The 5,673-nt window shown below is 34.8% G+C and overlaps 1 long non-coding RNA gene across 2 annotated transcripts; it reads right to left on the minus strand.

Moving 5' to 3' along the window:
• Positions 1 to 522: 522 nt before the first annotated feature.
• LOC130988833 (uncharacterized) lies at positions 523 to 4,153 on the minus strand. 2 transcript variants are annotated; one of them, XR_009090215.1, is made up of 3 exons: positions 3,452 to 4,153; positions 1,290 to 1,349; positions 523 to 784 (listed from the first exon to the last, which is right to left on the minus strand). It is a non-coding gene; the product is annotated as an uncharacterized LOC130988833 (long non-coding RNA). The 2 variants fall into 2 exon arrangements; XR_009090214.1 differs by lacking the exon at positions 1,290 to 1,349.
• Between the last annotated feature and the right edge of the window lie 1,520 nt (positions 4,154 to 5,673).

Below are 5,673 nucleotides of genomic sequence, written 5' to 3' on the forward strand. Positions count from 1 at the left end.
GCTCCGTCTTGCGTGAACACCCTGAATGAAGAACTATGCCTGCTTCAGTGATTCGTGCGTGGCACTCTGCTTGCACTGCTTTCATTGGATTCTCTTCCTCTTTCTTAGCTCTTCACCATGGCTATAGTGAAATATGACTGAGTTCCTAGCTTCTATTGTTCTTTTCGTAACAGTGATCATGCATTCTTAACGCATCTAAGTTCATTGAGATATCTAATCAATCAATAATGCATAAACTTGAATGTAAGCATCAGTACATTCATATAAAACGTGAACTTCTCAATGTTTTAAAATCATTACCACATTCTTTCTTGCTGAGCATGACGATGTGATGAAGTGCTGAGCTTTTGTCGACTGACTCTTTCATACTAGTGATCATACTAGAAAAATTGGTTAACTCTAGGGTTCAGAGCAAATAAACTGCTCTGATACCACTCTGTCACGACCGATCCTAATTAAGGATAATTAAGCCGGGAAATCGTGGCTAATGGAGGGAGATTAGAAGCGGGGTAGAAAGGGAAATAATCAAACAAGAAAGGATCGTATTTCATCATTGTTAACAACATGGATATCTATAATATAACAGAGTTTTTGTCGTATAGACTCAAATAACTAACAAGTTCGGATAACTCCGACTTATCCAAAATAACATAAAACTTCTGAGTACGCAGCGGAATAAGGTTCTGATTACATGTATGAAGACATGTAACCCTAGAGTTCATTAATACATAATAAGACAAAAGAATCCCGCTCGTCACTTCATCACCATCGGCAGCTGCTCAACCTGCACATTTAGAAATATATGCAGGGCTTGAGTACAAAAGTACTCAGTGGACACGTATGCCTAATTATAAAAATACATGCTTCAAAACTGTAAATTGTCATGCCATCATAAACAGTACAGCAAGGGAGTTTTTCGCTAAAAGGCCCAAGCTTACTAAATTCATTTGTGATTCTTAAAGTTCGTCTGCAGACTAAGTTCTCTTGTAATCTATCATATCTGGAACTTTGTGCCGGAGAGGTGGCCACCTCTCACGGTCACTTGACCGGCCAACCCGCTAGATGACTCACGGTCACTGGTGTACACTAGCCCTGGCAGGATAGCTATCAACTGCTCAAGACCCGAATTCGATTACATGATTAAAGTCACATCAGATAGATATCATACTGAAATTTAAACATTTTATGGCAAGACAATATTTGAAATAACTTCAATTAATTTAGTCACGAAATAACTTGCTTGAACGTAACATTTAAACTCATTTGATATATATGAAAGTAATGCCCACCTGATAGAAATTTTCTGTGGTACAGTAGCTCCTTGACTGATTATTAATCTCGTGTTTGACCTTTATTACGAGAATATAAATAAGATACTGCTCGAATAAAATCCTCAATTAATGAGAATGCGTAATTTAACTATGCATGACTCATATTCCGATAATTATTATTCTGAGATAATAATCTGGGAAATTCCTATTATAAATCCTAATTGTCGAAATAAAATAATTTAAATAAGGCTCGTCACATGAGGTCGGATAGATTATCATAATCAATCCGTTCTCATCGGGTGTTCTAATCCGTCAATTAAATAAACCCCGTTCCTCGTAGTCAATAGAAAATAAATACTTCAACTTATTCGCTTTATAATCTCATAATTAATCGGGCTTAATAAATAAGAACAAGTAATGTTATAAAATTAAAAAAAAATAAAATAAAATAAAAAGGCTCAACATAAGGCACATAAGAATCACAATCAAACATCATCAAAACATGCTCTGCTTTTACACTGACTCAACTTCAAAATTTAATCTGTTCTGACTCCGACATCTCCTGGACTCGAGACTCATACCGAAAGAAAGATCTTCGAGTCTAGTTTCATATAAAAAAAAATAGAGTCGAAAACTCCAAGTGGTTTGAGAGATATGACGTTTTTACCACGATCTACCATGTTCGGCAGTTTTGAACAATAGAAAACTTGTATTTTTGAAAAATAGTAAACGTTGTCAAACTGGGCTCAACTTTGGTGGATATCTAAATAACACAATAAGGTTAATACCATAAAAATTTGGAAAGCTAGATCACCCAGGAAGCTACTGAAATAAATGACTCTTTTCTCTGTTCTCTGAAATTCTCAGTAGTAATGTGCAGTTTAGGTTTTGCATTTTAAAGAAGTATCATACGAAGTTGGAATGGCTTGAAATTTACCAGGGTACTCAAGACTCATGTAGGGACTTGCTATAAAATTTTCAAAGCTGTTAGACATCGACAAACCGTCGATCACAGTAGGTCAGTAGGCCTACGAAATTCATATTTATAAGTCCTTAAAAATAATTTATATAAATCAAGAAATAATAGTTTAATCCCAAAAATATTCATTAAAAGTCCATCCTAATTTAAATAAAGAACGGACCTCATTTAAAATAAATAGTCCCAAACTTGTTACGCACATATACTAAATCTTTCACGAAACATCCTTTAAAATAAACTTTGATACATAGAGAATAATTCAACAACTTGAGCTCTTAAGGGGTTGTTTTACAACAAACACCAAATCTACCTCGGATCTCCAAATGAGGCTCCAAAAGACATTCTGGAAACTAGACATTTCAAGGATCATTCTCCAATTTGAATCGAATGAAAAACAATTCAAACGAGCAAGATATGCCCTCTCAAAGATGGGTATTTAACAAGCAAAAATCTGTAAATTTCATATTTCCAGATTACAACCAAGTCAGTGGGCTTTCTTTAAAAATTCATATCTCCCTTTACAAAACTCCACTGGGAACCCCAAAGGTCAATCTGGAAACTAGGGAGAGATCATAACACTCTCCAGTTGGATTTACTCTAAGAACCTTCATGGTTTAGAAGATATGACTATCTAAAGTTCAGTGCACAAAAAGAGTTCAAGTTTGGCAGATTCAGAACATAAATCGGAAAAACCACTTTAAGCTTCACCAAAAATTCTAAAACTGAACAAGTAAGTTCCCAACATGTCAGTGAATATTCAGTAGAAAGATAGGCTTGAGAATAAAATATTTAAGTCGGCCTTTTCCACCTCAAAGTCGTAGGTTTGTAAAATCTACTGGATGGTACATGGAATAAGAACTAGATTTCAAGAATTTATACCGGTTGTTTCCCTTACTCAAAAATGGTGAGGCCGATGTCAAAAGAAAGATACGGGAGTCTAGAGTGACATATTCAAGTTTCAAAGGTTTTCACCGATTGAAACTTTACTTATGATCTCCCAAAGATTGTTTACCAAAAATGTATTCCAGATGGGCAGTGATGTTTACAAATTCATAAATAAATCATGCGAGCTCTAAATATTCTGAAATTTTACCAAAATATAGAAAATGTATGAAAGATGATACACAATTAATTTGAGAATTTTTGGGAACCGTTTGGATGATATGCAACTGAATTCAAAATAAAGAAGCTTAGTATATACCTCTTCAAGTTACAATTTGGAGTTGGAGGAAACTCTCTCTCCCTTTCTCAACTTCTTCTACACGTTTTGGTGAGGGAAGAAAAGACTTGATGGCTGGAACAATATGTGTTGTTGCATAATTGAGTTGGTGGTGAAAGTGGTGGGGAAAATGGTGGTGAAAGTCAAAAAGTAGATTTAGTGGTAAAATGGAGTGGGGAACAAAATTAATGGAAAGAAAAAGAGAAGAAAAAGAAAGGAAAAAAAAATGTAGAGGAGAATTATTGATGTATTTTCTCTGTCTCGGTGATTCTGTAACTGTAAGATGGATCGTGTGCTCGTATATGCTTGATACTGTTTATTTAAATAAATCTCGTATTTCGACATGTGATTTCTCGCTTAAATCGATAAATTATAAAATGAATCTAAATTAAATCCGTAGATTTAATTCGTTTGTTGTTCTAATATTTAAATTAAATCCGCAGATTTAATTAACTCACGAGTCAGAAATAAATCACGACTTGAATAAAGATAAAATCTAATTTCATCTTGCTTAAATAAATAACGTGACTTTGCTAAGTCAGTTATAACTCTGAAATAATATCATTAACTGCTTTAACAATATAAATTCAGGATCATAAGCTGAATTCATATTAGGATAAAAACCGTTTTCATTCACTGATGAACAAAAATAAACACTCATTACTAGATTTAAAATATATAAAAGAGCGGGTCACTACATGCTGCAAGGCTCAATTTACAGGCAAACTTAGCCGTAATAGTTGAAAACAATGGCAATGGCAGTAACTTTTGACAATCATATTATTTGCCATAAATGCATGGAAATTGGCAAGAGCTGCCTATATGATAACCCATTTGACCAACAAAAAGAATAGATTTGCTGTCGTGTAGTTCAGTTTGGAGGGGAGTTGGTGGCTGCCAACTGCCAAGTGTGGCTAAAAGTTGAAAAAGCTAAATGTAGGAGCATGGCTCTTGATGGGAGTCTAAGTGAGGTGAGTGATGATTTGACAATTAAAACTATCTCATAAAAGAATTGTATCTGTAAAAATCTTTCAGGATAAAATTGTCGAAACTGTAATAATTCTTCAGAATTTGCTAATTAAAAGCTCGTGAAAATGCTTGAATGCTAAATTAAATAAATACGCAATGCATATAAATTCAATAACTAAATTTTCAAATGTTTTTGTAAATCATTTTTGTTGGAATTAAAAATAAATTCTTTTTCTCATTTCGGCGTGAATCATCTTAAATCTAAGTTCAAAATTATTCTAAACTTAGCTCGAGGAAACGGGGTATTACATCCCTCCCTCCTTAAAAAAAATTTCGTCCTCGAAATTACATACCTTGATAATCTAGCTGAGGATACTAGTCTTTCATTTCATCCTTCTCTTTTGTGGCCTTTTCCATCCTGTGATGGTTCCACTACATGACGAGAACAATATTATTGCCTCGTAAAACTTGAATCTTGCGATCAAGTCTCTGGACTGATTTCTCTTCACAACTTAGGTCCTGGCTAGGACTACTTTATTTTGCTTAATCACATGCTTTCTTAATTGCGAGATGCTATACGTATTGTATACATCCACAATGCTTGGTGGCAGAGCCAACTTATAGGCTACAAAGACCTAACTTATCTAGGATCTCAAAAGGTCCTATATAACGGGGTCGTAACTTGCCCCTCTTTCCGAAACGTATAACTCCCTTTGAGGGAAAGACTTTGAGGAAAACTCGATTCCCAACATTAAATTCTAATTCCGATCGGCGTTTATCGGCGTAAGACTTTTGTCTATCTTGAGTTTCTTTGATTCTTTGCTTGATGTGGTTGACTTTCTCAATCATCTGTTGGACCAGTTCAGGACCTAACAACATTCTTTCACCCACTTCATCTTAGTAAAGTGGTGAACTACCTTAATTGTTTCCTTCGTCCTAAGTCACCTTCTCAGATTTGACTAGGGAATTCTAACATCAAACTTTTCTCATCATCTTGGTAACTTTCACTTAAAGATTAATGGCACTCCTTCTGCCATGTAAACTCATTTTCTCATTTCCAAATGATTATTTAATGAGGGTTTCTAAGTTTCCATTGTGGTGGCGTTCCAACTTTATTCTTGTTGTAGCTTCTGGCACTTTAGCCAAAGCATTCACTCTCTTAGCTTGAGCCTACTAGCCTTGGGGTTGGGTTATACCTTAAGTTTAGTTCTAGTGCTTTCCTTCCATTTTCTTTT

This window comes from Salvia miltiorrhiza, chromosome 6 (assembly GCF_028751815.1).
Source record: "Salvia miltiorrhiza cultivar Shanhuang (shh) chromosome 6, IMPLAD_Smil_shh, whole genome shotgun sequence".
NCBI classification, from domain to species: Eukaryota; Viridiplantae; Streptophyta; class Magnoliopsida; order Lamiales; family Lamiaceae; genus Salvia; species Salvia miltiorrhiza.